This window comes from Macaca mulatta, chromosome X (assembly GCF_049350105.2).
Source record: "Macaca mulatta isolate MMU2019108-1 chromosome X, T2T-MMU8v2.0, whole genome shotgun sequence".
NCBI classification, from domain to species: Eukaryota; Metazoa; Chordata; class Mammalia; order Primates; family Cercopithecidae; genus Macaca; species Macaca mulatta.
Window position 1 is genome coordinate 103,214,309 of NC_133426.1, and position 17,166 is coordinate 103,231,474.

A 17,166-nucleotide genomic window follows, 5' to 3' on the forward strand; every position below is an offset into this window, starting at 1 on the left:
TAGACTTATAACTAAAGTGACAACAGGCCCCTAATGTTGAGCTACAAAGTGTGACTCATGAGGTGGTGTACTACACCCCAAAACAATTACTTGACTTTCCCAATTAGTAGAAACAAAATCTGGAAACATATGTGGAAATGAATATTAATGGCAAGAGATAATGGTGGAAGCAACACAATGTTGGGCCCAGCTAAATTTCTTGATATGGGCCCACTAAGCAGAGATGTTGCATTTAATGTTACAGTGGCTTGGGGATTTGGAAAGGGCTCTAACCATTTGGTTGATTGGCTGAAACATGAATCAAAAGATAGCTCACCATGACCAAACTGTAGATGAATAATCTCCCTTCCATTAACATAGAGGAAGGAAATCAAAAGTTTAAGGAGATTGGAATGTTAGAGCAAATTTGTCATTTAAGACATACTTACCCACCCTGGGAGGGTCCATAGGACAAATCTTTCACCAGTACTTTGAGAAATAAATTTGTGAGGGGAGCCTCAGCATCCTTGAAGAGCTCAGTCCGTAGGGCAGACTTTATAGTGGGAATGGAAACTGCAGCCACTCAAATGAAAAACCTAAATGCAATGGAAGGAATTGGATCCCAGGGTGCTTGAGGTCAAGCTGTGTCATTCAACTGCCAAAGGCAGCCCAGGAAGCAGTTTTCTTCCAGCAAGGCAAGCAAATACACCTTCACTGTTCCATCTCAGGGATATATCAACTTTCCAGTCCTATGTCATTATTTAGTTTGTAGAGATATTGATTGCTTTTCCTTTTCACAAGATATACTGGTCCATTACCCTGATGACATTATAATGATTGGGCCTAAAAGGAAAAAAGTAGCACATATTCCCGATTCATATGTCAGATGAAAAAGATATTCATATGTCAGAGGGTGGGAAATAAATCTGACAAAAATTCAGAGGCCTTCTACTCAGTAAAATTTCTAAGGTCCAGTGGTGTGGGGCATGTCAAGATATCCCACTTAAGCTGAAAGATAAGTTGTTGCATCTGTCTCTCCTACAACCAGGAAAGAGGCTCAATGCCTAGTGGGCCTGTTTGGAATTGGGAGGTAACGTATTACTTATTTGGTGTGTTATCTGGCCCATTTACAGGGTGACCTGAAAAGCTGCTAGTGGATGTTGAGTGGATCCCAGAACAAAAGAAAGCTCTGTAACAGATCCAGGATGCTATGCGAGCCACTCTATCACTTCATTTATATGATCCAATAGATCCAATGGTTCTTGAAGAGGTAATGGCAGACAGGGATGCTCTTTGGAGCCTTTGGCAGGCCCCCATAGGTGAATTGCACTGCAAGTCTTTAGGATTTTGGAGCAAAGCCCTGCCATCATCTGCAGATAATCACTCTCCTTTTGCGAGACAGTTCTTGGCCTACTACTGGGCCCTAGTAGAACCTGAACATTTGACCATGGGCAACCAGGTTTTCAGGCAACCTGAGCTGCCCATTATGAACTGAGTGTTATCTGACTTACCAAGTCATAAAGTTGGGCATGCACAGCAACAATTCACTATCAAAAGGAAGTGGTATGTACATGATTGGTCCCAAGAAGGCCCTGAGGGCAAAAGTAAGTTAAATAAAGAAGTGGCCCAAATGCCCATGGTTCCCACTCCTGCTACACTGCCTTCTCTCAGCCTGCACCTATGGCCCATGGATCAATTAACAGAGGAAGAGAAGACCAGGGCCTGGTTTACAGATGGTTCTGCACGATATGAAGGCACCACATGAAAGTGGACAGACATATCTGTAGCTAAGGGTTTGGTGGATGATCAGGAACTTGAAAGGAACATGATTGAAAAACTGGTGGCAAAGAAATTTGGGAAGAGGAAAATTGATAGACCTCTCTGAATGAGCAAAAAAAAAAAAAAAAAAAAAAGTGAAGAGATTTGTGTCACAAGTGAAGGCATATGGAAAGGCTGACCTCAGAAAAGGAGAATTTTGATGATCAAGTGAATAATCTGACCTGTTCTGTGCATACCAGTCATCTTGTTTCCCCAGCCACTCCTGTCATTCCTCAATAAGCTCATGAACAAAGTAGCCATGGTGGCAAGGATGGAAGTTGTGTATGGGCTCAGAAGCATGGCCTTGCACTCACCAAGGCCAACCTGGCTATAGCCACAGATGAGTGCTCAATCTGCCAGCAGTGGTAACCAGTATTGACCCCCAGTATTGCACCATTCCCCAAGGTGATCAGCCAGCTAGCTCATGGCAGGTTGATTATACTGAATTTTTTCTATCATGGAAGGGGAAGCATTTGTCCTTACTGGAATAGACAGTTAACTGGATACAGATTTGCCCTCTCTACACACAATGCTTCTGTCAAAACTACCATCCATGCAATTATAAAATGCCTTATCCACTGTCACAGTATTTCACACAATATTGCTTCTGACCAAGAAACTCACTTCACAGCCAAAGAAGTGCAGCAACAACACATGCTCATTGAATTCACTGTGTTCCCCACTGTCCTGGAGCAGCTGGCTTAGTAGAATGGTGGAACGGCCTTTGGAAAACACTAGCTAGATGACAATACCTTGCAAGACTGGGGCAAGTTTTTCAGACAGTTTTATATGCTCTGAATCAGTTGTCCTATATATGGTACTGTTTCCCTCATAGCCAGGATTCACAGGTTCAGTAATCAAAAGGTGGAAACAAGAGTGTCACCACTCACTACTATCCCCACTAGCAAATTTTCTGCTTCTTGTTCCCATGACTTATGCTCTGCTGGCCTACAGGTCTTAGTTCCACTGGGAAGAATGCTTTCACTAAGAGATACAACAATAAGTCCATTGAACTGGAAGTTAAGACTGCCACCTGGCCACTTTGTACTCCTCATGCATGAGTCAACAGGCCAAGAAGGGAGTTATGATGTTGTCTGGGGTGATCAATCTGGCTTACAACGGGTAATGGCTTACAACTCGACAATGGAGGTAAGGGAGAATATTTCTGGAATACAGCAGAACCCTTAGGTGGTCTCTATTACCATGTCTTCTGATTAAGGTCACCTCAAAACAATGACAACTCAATTCCGGCAGCAAACAGCTCAGACTTTTCAGGACTGAAGGGTTTTTACCATGGGTAAAGAATTAGGACCAATCAAGCTTCTTGCTGAAGGCAAAGAAAATATAGACCGAATAGTAGAAGAAGGTAGTTATAAATACCAGCTACAATCACTTGACTAGTTAGAGAAATGAGAATGCCATGAGTGTTTCCTCTTTATTTTATTATTAATATGTTTGTGTATATATACATGTATTAAGCAAATATCTTGGTTTTATTTCCTCTTGCATTCCCTTATCAAGTAACATAAGATGCACTGACTTCATATCAATATTTAAGTGTTGCTAATTTTACATCATAGTATTTAAGTTACAGGACATCAGAAGAGTGAACATCACTTAGGGACTTCACCGTGTCTTCTAGGGAGGGAATTCACATATTTTCAGTTGTATGCAGGAGAGTTGTATCCTGTTCGGTAGAAATATAAACTTACTGTCTTCATGTGGAGAATAATTATGGTTTAATGGGTGCCAGGTTAACAAGGGGTAGACTTGTGATGGATAATTTATATGTCAACTTGGCTGTGTTAAGGAATGCCCAGACAGCTGGTCAAACATTATTTATGGGTGCATTACTGACAGTGTTTCAGGAAGACATTAGCATGTGAGTCAGCAGACTCTAAAGAAGATTCACCCTCACCAATGTGATCAGGTATGATCCAATCGGTTGAAGGTCCAATTAGAACAAAAAGATGGAGGAAGGGCAAATTCTCAATCACTTTCCTTCAGCTGGAGCATGTATCTTCTGCTGCCCTCAGACATCAGAGCCTTCTGGATTCTCAAACCTTTGGACTCTGGGACTTACACCAGTGGCCCCCCGGGATCTCAGGCCTTTAGCCTCAGACTAGGACTTATACCATCAGCACCCATGTTTCTCAAGGCTTCAGTCTTAGACTGAATCACATCATTGACCTTCCTGGTTCTCTGGCTGGCAAATGGTATATCATGAGATTTCTTGGTCTCTGTAATCACATGAGCCAATTCCCATATTAAATCTTCTCTTATATGTGTATGTATGTGTGCATGTGTGTGTGTCTATATTTATGTATGTATGTGTGTATATATATGTGTGTGTGTGTACGTATGTATGTAAAAATCCTATTGATTCTGTTTCTCTGGAGAACCCTGACTAATAAACAGTTTTCTCAATTATTTTGACCACACAACCCATTTTTTTTTCTGGCATAGCGGGTTTGGGGAGGCACTTATTAACATTTCTTGGAACTACTGTCCTGACAAAAAGCACATGGGAAAATACAGCACTACAAAAAAATTATTAATGATCTTTAGATGAAATTTTTCAAGATACCACTCTGAGTGGAAGAATGCCTCTCCAGTGGTAAAATATACAGTCTAAGGTTTCAACAGGAATAGTGGCATTTGTTAATACTGTACTGTCATTGTGATTTCTGTGAAAAAGTCCTCAATTGGGACCAAACTATGAGTTGTTAACAAAAGAATCATTACACCATTACACCTGCTCTAGGTCAAAGGTTAGAAGTTGCAAGGTGTTAACAAGCAAACAGAGTATGAGCAGCATACCAAGAACACTCTTCTTTAGCTATTTAAAGCATGCATTTTTTTTTATCAGAAATTTCTAGCAAAAATACTAAAAGTGGATTTCTTTACACAGCTGTCACCTTGGAGGAGTTCCTGTATGTCTTTCTTCATTCTGGTTCCTCAGAGGCATTTTAATATCATGGAAACTCAGAGATGAAAAAGACTTTAAAATTTCTACCCAGCATAAGATTCTCTTTAACCAAGTCCCTGAAAGATTGCTATCTAACCCCTTCTCAAAACTAGTAATAGGCAGATATCTGATCTATGAAATGATCCATTCTATTTTGGGGGCATTCTAATTGTTAGGAAGATTTTCTTAATATTAAATGTAGACTGACTCCCCTCCCTAATTCCCACAATTACTCTTAGCATGATACTTTGGAGCTAAACAGAATGAGATTTTATCTTAAAGGACTTTAACTAAATTTTCAATAAGATAGGAGGAATAAGTTTAAGAGATAGGCTGTACAACACAGTGACTATAGATAATAGCAATGTATTGTATTTTGAAAACTGCTAAGAGAGTAGATTTTAAGTGTTCTCATCACAAAGAAAATTAAGTATGTAAGATAATATATAGGTTAAGTAGTGCTATTGAGCCATTGCATAATGTACACATATTTCAAGACATCATGTTGTACACAATAGACATATAAAATTTTTATTTCTCAATTTCTAAAAATTATTATTATACTTTAAGTTCTGAGATACAGGTGCAGAACATGCAAGTTTGTTACATAGGTATACAAATGCCATGGTGGTTTGCTGCACCCATCAACCCGTCATCTACATTAGGTATATCTCTAATGCTGTCCCTCCCCTTCCCCCCTACCCCCTGACAGGCCCTGGTGTGTGATGTTCTCCTCCCTGTGTCCATGTGTTCTCATTGTTCAACTCCCACTTATGAGTGAGAACATGTGGTGCTTGGTTTTCTGTCCCTGTGTTAGTTTGCTAAGAATGATGGTTTCCAGCTTCATCCATGTCCCTGCAAAGGACATGAACTCATTCTTTTTTTGGCTGCATAGTATTCCATGTTGTATATGAGCCACATTTTCTTTATCCAGTCTATCACTGATGGGCATTTGGATTGGTTCTAAGTCTTTGCTATTGTGAACAGTGCCACAATAAACATACATGTGCATGTGTCTTTATAGCAGAATGATTTATAATCCTTTGGGTATATACCCAGTAATGGGATTGCTGGGTCAAAGGGTATTTCTGGTTCTAGATCCTTGAGGAATCTCCACACTGTCTTCCGTAATGGCTGAGCTAATTTACACTCCCACCAACAGTGTAAAAGCATTCCTGTTTCTCCACATCCTCTCCAGCATCTGTTGTTTCCTGACTTTTTAATGATCGCCATTCTAACTGGTGTGAGATGGTATCTCATTGTGGTTTTGACTTGCATTTCTCTAATGACCAGTGATGATGAGCTTTTGTTGTCCGCATAAATGTCTTCTTTTGAGTAGTGTCTGTTCATACCCTTTGCCCACTTTTTGATGGGGTTGTTCGTCTTTATCTTGTAAATTTATTTAAGTTCCTTGTACATTCTGGATATTAGCCCTTTGTCAGATGGATAGATTGCAAAAATTTTCTCCCATTCTGTAGGTGGCCTGTTCACTCTGATGATAGTTTCTTTTGCTGTGCAGAAGCTCTTTGGTTCAATTTGATCCCATTTGTCAATTTTGGCTTTTGTTGCCATTGCTTTTGGTGTTTCAGTCATGAAGTCATTGCCCATGCCTATGTCCTGAATGGTATTGTCTAGGTTTTCTTCTTGGGTTTTTATGGTTTTAGGTCTTACGTTTAAGTCTTTAATCCATCTCGAGTTAATTTTTGTATAACATGTAAGGAAGGGGTCCAGTTTCAGTTTTCTTCACATGGCTAGCCAGTTTTCCCAACACCATTTATCAAATAGGAAATCGTTTCCTCATTGCTTGTTTTTGTCAGGTTTGTCAAAGATCAGATGGTTGTAGGTGTGTGATGGTATTTCTGAGGCCTCTGTTCTGTTCCATTGGTCTATGTATCTGTTTTGGTACCAGTACCATGCTGTTTTGGTTACTGTAGCCCTGTAGTATAGTTTGAAGTCAGGTAGTGTGATCTCTCCAGCTTTGTTCTTTTAGCTTAGGATTGCTTTGGCTATACGGGCCCTTTTTTGGTTCCATATAAAATTTAAAGTTGTTTTTTCTAATTCTGTGAAGAAAGTCAATGGCAGCTTGATTGGGGACAGCATTGAATCTATAAATTACTTTGGGCAGTATGGCCATTTTCACAATATTGACTCTTCCTATCCATAAGCATGGAATGTTTTTCCATTTGTTTGTGTCCTCTCTTATTTCCTTGAGCAGTGGTTGGTAGTTCTCCTTGAAGAGGTTCTTCACATCCTTGTAACTTGTATTCCTAGGTATTTTATTATCTTTGTAGCAATTTTGAATGGGAGTTCACTCATGATTTGGCTCTCTGTTTGTGTATTATTGGTGTATAGGAATGCTTGTGATTTTTACACACTGATTTTGTAACCCGAGACTGAAGTTGCTTATCAGCTTAAGGAGATTTTGGGCTGAGACGATGGGGTTTTTTAAATATGCAATCACGTCATCTGCAAATAGAGACAATTTGACTTCCTCCTTTCCTATTTGAATACCCTTTATTTCTTTCTCTTGCCTGATTTCCCTCACCAGAACTTTTAATTCTAAATGTTGAGTAGAAGTGGTGAGAGAGGGCATCCTTGTCTTGTGCCAGTTTTCAAAGGGAATGCTTCCAGCTTTTGCCCATTCAGTACGATATGGCTGTGGGTTTGTCATAAATAGCTCTTATTATTTTGAGATATTTATTTGAAAACAGTGATCATCTCCCATTGATTCTTAATGTGAAGAAAAACTAACTTGAGGAGTAAATTCAAACTTTCTATTATCTTCAGATTATAGGATGCATCAAAACTTTTGGAAGATAGCAAACATGTACTTGCTTGAAAAAAAAATTCCTACAATCAAAAAGTTAATGAGGAAACTTTGTTTTAGAAATATTCAAGCTAATGAAGGAAGAAGAAATGATAAAATTAAAATATAACCATTTATTACAAAGTAATTTTTAAAATCTAGATAATGTTTATCATTAGCTTATCTTTATTTACATTAAAAAGCAAAAAAAGAGAACCAGAAATTAAGTGTCTCTTAGTGGGAAAAACCAACACTGCCTATGAAACATTCTTTCAAAACAAAAAAAAAACTAAATCCGACCAACCCTTAAGATCCAACTACTAATTCATAGGAAATACAGAGGTCGGAGGTTGGGGCGGTAGGGAACTGCAATGCAATAATTCAACCCATAAAATTCAGAGTCCAGAAAAGTCTGAAGGACAAATGATCAATAAATAACATGGTTCAAAAAAAAGAGGAAAGACAAACCTATAGATTTAAATGGAATTAAAAGGTATATTAACCAATTACAACCTATGAATTAATTTTGATTCTAATTTAAAGAAATTATAAAATAATATTTGTGAGACAACTGGTAAAATTTGAAATCTAACTGGATGCTTAATGATATTAAGAAATTATTGTTATTTTTTTTTTTTTCGAGATGGAGTCTTGCTCTGTCACCCAGGCTGGAGTGCAGTAGCGCAATCTCGGCTCACTGCAACCTCCGCCTTCCGGGTTCAAGCGATTCTCCTGCCTCATCCTCCCGAGTAGCCAGGATTACAGGCATGCACCACCATGCCTGGCTAATTTTTGTATTCTTAGTAGAGACGGGATTTCACCATGTTGGCCAGGCTGGTCTTGAATTCTTGACCTCGTAATCCACCCACCTCAGCCTCACAAAGTGCTGGGATTACAGGCATGAGCCACTGCACCCAGCCTATTGTTAATTTTTATGTGTGAAAATTGTATTGTAATTATCTTTTTAAAGTTCTTGTCTTTCAAAAGTACACAGCAAAATATTTACAGATGAAATGACACACATATATGAAATTACTGGATTTCCTTAAAAATAATTTTGTCGCCAGGCATGGTGGCTCACGCCTGTAATCCCAGCACTTTGGGAGGCTGAGGCGGACTGATCACCTGAGGTCAGCAGTTCGAGACCAGCCTGACCAACATTGAGAAACCCTTTCTTTACTAAAAATACAAAAAAATTAGCCGGGAGTGGTGGCACATGCCTGTAATCCCAGTTACTCAGGAGGCTGAGGCAGGAGAATCACTTGAACCCAGGAGGCGGAGGTTGTAGTGAGCTGAGGTCACACCATTGCACTCCAGCCTGAGCAACAAGAGCGAAACCCCACCTCAAAATAATAATAATAATAATTGAGTCAGGTGGATAACAGATGAAACAAAATAGCCCGTAACCTAATCAGTATTTCAGGTGAGTGATGAGAATATGGGAGATTATTATAATAATCTTGCTGTTTTTATGTATGTTTCAAGTTCTCCATAAAAAGCAACTTAGAAAAATAAAACAAAAGATTATTCCCTTCATTGTATACTACCCAATCCATATCCCGTAAGTCTTTTTCTCCTCCGGCATAATGGTTTTCAATTTTTAAGCCATTTCTACTATGAACGAAATTCCAGACTCTTCACTATTCTAGCTATTCTCTTCTGGGATAATCAATGTTCCCCTTCAATGTAATCTCCCAAATGTGATCTGTACTGCAAAGTAAGTATTATCTCCCTTAATCAAAATACTATAGTTTTGCAAAAACTTAGATTGCATTAGCTGGCTTGTCATCCATGTCGTATTCAAGTTATAGTCAACTAAAACCATCAAGTCTTATTCACACGAGTTGTAATATATTTAAGTCCTCCATTTGTACAATTGATTTTAACCTTAATTGCTAAATTTCATCTTTAATTTCAGACCATCTTTCTGGCCTGTGGAAATCATTAATGATTGTATGAGTGCCAATATAGAATAGAAGCTATTCATTGTTTTGTGTGATCACTTGGTCTTCACGAGTTAGAGAAAAATAATTTTCTCCAGGTCATACAAGCTAGCAAGAGGCAGAGTTGACTCAAGACTTTAATCTTTGCAAATCCCAAACACATGCTTTTTTTATCCTCTCTACTCTGGAGTGCTGTCTACAATATTAGGTATTCTCCTTAATGCCATCTGCATGCTTTATAGGGATGCCTTTTTCCAAACCTCTGATAAAATTTATTTATCTGGACATAACTAAGAACAAAGCATGGGGTGTGTATAGATCAAGTCACCTGGTAATGATTTAGTAGTGCACTTTGTTTAGGATTAGTTGACCACTTATAAAATTTAACTTTACTTTCACTCAGCCCACACATTCTTATCTATTCTAAATAGAAAACATGCTAAATATTTCCAAATATTTGCTAAAAACAAAAGACAGCTTCCTATCTACCAAACTAGTAATGTGATAAAAAATCAAATGAGGTCCTTTTAGCAAGACTTATTACTAGAAGAAAGCATCTGGTTTCTCCTGGTGATTACCAATTTCTCTTCCTAATGTGCATAAGACATTTAACAAGCTAGTCTAGAATGTTGCCAGGAAAACATATCTAGATTATATCAGTATGGTCTGGAATCCATTTTTCTCTGCATTTTTAAATCATCACATACACCTACTCCTGGCTCATAAAGTCTCAAAGATTACTGAAATGGTTCTAAAATCACATTTTCAGATTATTTTAGTACCCTAAGATGTAACTTTTCTGGGCCTGGAAACTTGTCCCCACTGAGAGTTGACAGGCGGATTGATTTAAAACTACACATGATGTTTATTCACAAGTTGTAATTACTAAAAATGCAATGTATGACAAAGGTAAACAGTTCTATGGAGCTTTAGAAATAGCAGAAAGGAGTCAATATGGACTGGAGTGCAGAGGAAGGACTTCATGAGGGTGAGGCTGAGGAAAGTGTTGAGAAATATACAGAAGATGTGAAACCGCCTTTGCCAAATTATAATCAGCGAGAAGGTTATGGCAGTGAGGGAGATCTAAGCTAGCCCAATTGTCTCATGGCTCTTGCTCATGAGCTACTTTTGACTATTCCTGGCCTACCTTTGGGAGACAATAGTTCATAGTTTAAGTGGTAATAGCCCTTCCCCAAAACTCAACTACCTTTGCAGAGCTAATGAAAGGTTGCCAGGCTAGAAGGAGAAGAGCCCGAACTTTGCTAAGGTGCAGACATAAACGATTGTCAGCCATTATTCCAGAGGTTATAGGATATGCACCTTCCCAAATTGCTCCTGCAGATAACGTCACTATTGTAGAACCTAAGATTGGCCTTCTGAGATATGTTTTCACGTTTTTTGTATGTCTGACACTTTGGACCCATGACTCCACCTGGACCTTCCAACCCTGCTCCTTTGGCACCGATCAGAAGTGATTCAGCTCACAGGAGGACGGCTTCAACCCCCTATGATTTCATCTCTGCCCCAACCAATCAGCAGCAAGCACCTGTTCCTGGCTACCCCCACCCCTTACCCCAAACTGCTTTTGAAAAACCGCTAACCTACCAGCTTTGGAGAAGACTGTTTTGAGTAATAATAAAATTCCATTTTCCCACACAGCAAGATCTGCATGAATTACTCTTTCTCTATTGCAGTTCCCCTGTCTTAATAAATCAACCCTGTCTAGGTGGCGGGCAAGGTGAGCCAGTTGGGCAGTTACAGATGTAAAATGAGAATTCATGAGTTTCTTTTCATGTCTTGCCATCCGTCCCAATCGTTTTATTTCTTGCTTCAAATATTGATTTTTAAGTATTTTATTGACCTTAGCTTCTTGGCATTTCTCATATAACAATTTTGGGCTTTATCCTTTACTATTCTACCTTTATACATGAGTAAACAGTGCCCAGGGCCTCTTCTAGAGATAGAGTTCTGAAGTTGACCAGGCCAGCATGCAGCTGTGCAGTATAATTCCTGGAATAAAACCAGCTCAGGAAGGAAAGGCTGGGCCAAAGTGGAAAAAGGAAAGGAGTAGGACAAAAGCAAGAAATTATCCAAAATGAGGGGTCTGCAATCAGTGGCAGGCATTACCTAGCAGGCAGGTTTGAGTGGCAAAGGCAAGGGAGAGTTCTTGAAATAACAGTAAATACAAAAGTAAGAAAGCCTATTACGCAAACAGAAGACTCTAATTGATTTAAACAGACCTTACACTATTCTTCGGGGTGAAAATGTTAGCAGCGAAGTTATCCGGGTCATACGGCACCAAAATATGTTACTGGCAGAGAATACGAGTCTGCAGCAACCTCAATTATTGCCTCTTCAGAAGAAAGAATTTGACTGAGGGGCATAAGTCAGGAGAGACCGAGGCACGTTTTAGAGCAGGAGTGAAAGTTTGTCAAAAAGCTTTAGAGCAGGAACAAAAGGAAGAAAAGTACAAAAGTACACTTGGAAGAGGGCCAAGGGGACAACTTATGAGATAAGTGCACAGTTTGACCTTTTGACCTGGGGTTTTATACGTTGGCATACTTCTGGGGTCTTGCATTCCGTCTCCCTTGAATCTTCCCTTGGGATGGGCTGTCCACATGTGCAGTAGCCCGCTAGCGCTTGGGAGGGGAGCATGCGCATTTGGAGTTGTACACATGCTCACTGGAAGCATTCTTCTCTTACCAGCCAAATGTCCCTAGGAGGTCATATACCAGTTAAATTCCACCATTTTGCCTCTTAGTGTGCATATGTGAGCCCACTCGCCAAACTCCTGAGATTTTATCAGGAAGCTGCTGATCGCTGACTTCAGGTATTTCTGTTTACTGGGAGACTGCCTTTCCCTGGTGCTGGCTGCGACCAATTATTGTTTTAGAGAGACAGTTAACAACCACCTGACCATTATCTGATGCTCACCTGACATTCCTGCTGTGTGTGGGGGTGCGGGGGAGCCCTCTCCTGCTCTACTCATGTCTGACTAACTACATCATCTATGTAACATAAATGATGTTTCTAAAATTTAATAAGAGGAAATGGCCAATTAGAAAATTTCCTATCTGAAATAAATATTATGGATTTTCTTGAATAATGTATTCTGTTGCTCAAAATAATAAAACTATACCCGTGGCTCAGTCAATAGCATACATTTCCTCTAGCCTACAATGTTCAAGAAACAGCAATGCACCTTTGCTAAGAAACAACATAATAAGGATGTTTAAGATGTAATCTTGAGAAGCAGGAACTTTATAATCACATCAAAGAGATGAGATGTGAATACTGAAATATTTGAATAATAAGAGGAGGCTGTATATAAGGGTAAAATTAGTGATATGAATAAAATGTTGCAAGTGTTCAGAGAAGGGAGGCAATTCTGAGTGGGAATAATTAGCTGAGGTTAACAAAATCGTGTCTTGAAGACTCTGATAGGAAGAAAAAGATTTAAAAGAGCATTTTTCTAAATTCTTTACAGGCAACGTGAACACAAATGTTTCCTTCCAAAACATGCTTTGACTAACCAGATTGAATTCTACACAATCCCTTCTTCATTTTGTACTCCAAAAATTGTTGCCTCTTTTATATCCCACAGCCAATATTGGGAGATGGGGAATGAGTAACTTCACAAATATAGAAAGCCTTTGGGAACATTTTGTTAAGGAAAGAAACAAAATGGTCACCCTGAGGCTCCACAACGGTAATCACTACTAAATACAAATTTTCCATCTGTCGTTTGGGTAGCTCTTTCGACCTACAAGAAGGCAAACTTCTAAAGCAAAGGTTGTAATAAAGCCCTTTTGTCGGGGACCACAAAAAACAAAAGGACTATTCAACAGCTTAAAATTTGCGTTTGTTTGCAACTCAGAGAACAGCTGCTTTCTGGCTTGTTAATAAATTTCAGTGGGTGTCCTCTGCTTTTTACAGTCAATCAGCGTTTCTGGGAAAACACCGGAGTAAATCATGTAGTCAAGAGCCTGGAGTTATGTATACTCTGACGTTCATTTCCAACATTACAGTTAATGGGGACAACAGATGCCAAAAAAAGAGCAAAACAATTAGTTACTTCGTTTCTGAGATTCTGTTAATGAAATATAAGTGGAATTTTACCTTATTAAAAGTTGAGACAACTTTCAGTTTTAGTTACTGTCATATTTGAGAATGCATAAGCAATAGTTCGGGCACAAGAAATGACATATGGTTTACAACTATTGTTTCCTGATTTTAAATCAATAATGCAGTGGGCTGTCTTACCAAAGAGAGCAGTAGGACACATTTTTAAACCAAAAGCAAGTTAGAACAGGTCATAAAACTTGAGAATCTATGAAAATCCCCTAGAGAGCAATGTTAACTGTTCAGATTTCTTCCAAACAACAGGAGTCCTTTGAGTTACAGTAACAAGATTTAAAAATGTGTGATTCCCAGATTTTGCACATGAAATATTATCATTATAATTGCTTAAAACACCACCAAGTAAATAGATGCTTTTTGTGTCAAATAATTTACCTGGTTGAACAGAAGCTTGGAAAAAGCTCAACTATATCAAAAGATAAAATATAATAAAATCTCCTGTCCCTATTTTTTATGCATTAATTCATTCATTCGAAAACATTTATTGAACCATTATGTGGGTTTTCTGAGATGAAAAAGACTCTTGCATTCATTCAAAAAATATACAATCTAGTCAAATGACAAAATGTAAACAACTGTAATTTAAAAAACAGAAAGTAAATGCTAAAATAGAAGTGCAAGTACAGTATTTTCTAAGCACAGAGAAAAAAACAAACAAACAAAAAAAAATAAAATCCATTATGAGTACTGAACCCGGAGTAGGCCCTGTGCTAAGTACTAATATACATATTCTTTCTATTTGTCCGACACAACAATCCAGTGATCTAGGTATTATTTCTCACATTTTACAGAGGAGAAATCTGTGGCTCAAAAAGGATAGGTAACTTCCTCAAGGTAATGCAGCTAAGAAATGCAGAGCTGCAATGTAAACACAACTATGCTTTATTCCAAAGCTTGCACTTTTGCACTGTTCCTTATCAGGTGCAGAAGAACTCTCAATGGCTGCTGAAGTACACCCTGAAGGAAGCACAGCTAAGTATCCAGTCTGAAAGAGTGTAAGCATATCTGCATTTTGCAGGATGCTAGTGTAAGAAAGGCAACCTGCTTACATAGTCAGATGATGACAGTAACCTAAGTTGCAATAAGAAAGCAGCTAGAAACCCAAAAGGGATACTATTTGGACACTATTTTCCTTTTATAGTCAACAAAAAAATAGAGTATCAAATAAGTTCAGTTTGAATATTTGAGACTGAGGTGCTTGAGAGACATCCAAACAGACTTGAAGAGAAGCCAGCTGGATATGTGGCTCTGTAGGTCATCTAAAAGGTCTTTGTTGGAAATATTATTTTAGGAGTCTTCAACATAATTGAAGCCAAAGGGATGAATAAGGTTGCTTCCAGAGAAAATACAGAATGAAGAGAAGAGGGCCTAGAAATGATGTTTAAGGAATACCACACTCTTTATTACTTTGTGCACTGCTGTAAAATTATCTGTTTTTTATAAACAGCAATGCTGTAGAAAGAGGATCAGAGAAGACTTTATGCAGACTGTGATCAGACATTGGGGCTGAGCTTTGAAGTATGAGTATTATTTCCCTAGCTTGTGAAGGTAGGATGAGCAATTCATTCTTGAGGAAAAAGTATAAGCAAGGGCAGAAAGGCATAAAATGAAATGGTATATTTGGAGAATAACAAGTAAATCTTTTACTGCAGCCATAAAGACTAGTGGGAGAAAAGGTCACAAAGATAACCAGACACCAATTATGGGGAACTTTAATCTACACACAATAAGAATTTGTTGACATTTTTCAGAAAAGCAATAGATAGATTTATATTTTAGGGAAAGATTTCTGATATCATTGAAAGAAATTGATGAAAATAATAATGTGCTTTTTATCTCTGTGTGATTAGATAAATCTCAATATATTAAGCTAATTACCCTATATTCTCTTGTCTCTTTTGATTTTCCGTTCTCCCAAATTCGCGTAGTGCCTTTCATTGCTTTGGGAAAAGGTAAGATGGCGTCTGGCTGTTAAAAACTTATTTGAGTTGCAGAAACATGGGATGTTGAGTTTCTGAAGCCTCAACCCTGAAAATCTTGGAACTTCGAGTTTATACCAAACTCGGGAGTCAAAGCCAGTTTTCCCATCCCAAACTAAAGAGTCCACAGGCTGGGGAAGAAAGAAGTGAAGTAAGAGCGAGATATTAATGGGTCCCTGAAAAAAAAATGCCCTGAGAAATATCTTCCACTCTAGGAGACTTTATGCTGTAGGGATAATTAAATCCCATAAGGATGTAGAGAACAGGAGGGCAGAAATGTTCTGTGTCTCCCTTTCTGGGATGTCTTTCCATATCCTCTAAACCCAGCAGGAGGACATAGGAGCAGAAAATAGAGATGGCTGCATTCAGAGTCTGGAAAAATAGATCTCAGAGTGCCCCTTTGTTCCATAAGATATGGGAATGGTACATGCTATCTATATTCTCAAGAAGAACAGGGAACTAAGTTGACCAATCAGTCTGTGACAGGGATGAGTAGGATACAACAGGGATCTTGATGGACCAAGGCCAGGGTTTAGACAGGAGTGGAGACTTATCGACATAGATGATGAAGACAGAAACATATCACCCATAAAATAAAAACAAATTAAGGAGAGAGATAGGCAATCTGAGATAACTGAGGAAAACTTGAATTATTGAGATTATTTCTACAACCCAGCTTATTGAAACCAAAGATCAGAATTTCAGTTCAGAGACATTAGCTTCTCACCAAAGTTTAAAAACTGAGAACTTACACCCACTGTATCTTTGTCTCCGATACCCAAACCAGGGTCAGGGATATTAAAAACACTCAAAATTTTATTTTTGGTGACTTATAGAAGATCTGTATTTTAGCCAGGAATGGTGGCTGACACCTACAATCTCAGAGCTTTGGGAGGCTGAGACAGGAGGATTGCTAAGGCCAGGAGTTCAAGACTATCTTAGGCAACATAATAAGACCTCTTCTCTACAATTTTTCTTTTTAAATTAGCCAAGCATGATGTGGTGTGCCTGTAGTCCCAGCTACTTAGGAGGTTGAGTGGGGAGGATTGCTTGAGCCCAGGCGTTCCATGTTGCAGTGAGCTACGACTGCACCACTGCACTCTAGCCTAGGTGACAAGGCAAGATCTTGTCTCAAAAAAAAAAAAAAAGAAAGAAAGAAAGAAAAAGAAAAAAAAAAGCCCTGTGTTTTAAAAATATAAAAATTCAGGAAAAATACAATAAAAATGGGCCATAATTCCCTTATTCTGATGTACCTCATACCAATATTTTGGTTTATTTTATTCCAGTCCATTTTTCCATAAAACACATACCATATAAAATATTTTGCATTTAACATTATGTCATCAACATCTTCCTATGACATTCAATATTCCATAAACTATTCCTTGAATAACCAATATTTCAAAAGATGAATATAGGTTATTTATTTCCTTACTGATAAACATTTGGATTGACTCTTTTGTTTTTCTAAACATAAATAATGTAGTAATTAATATTCTTACAAAGAAATTTTGTGGCCATTGTGATCAACTT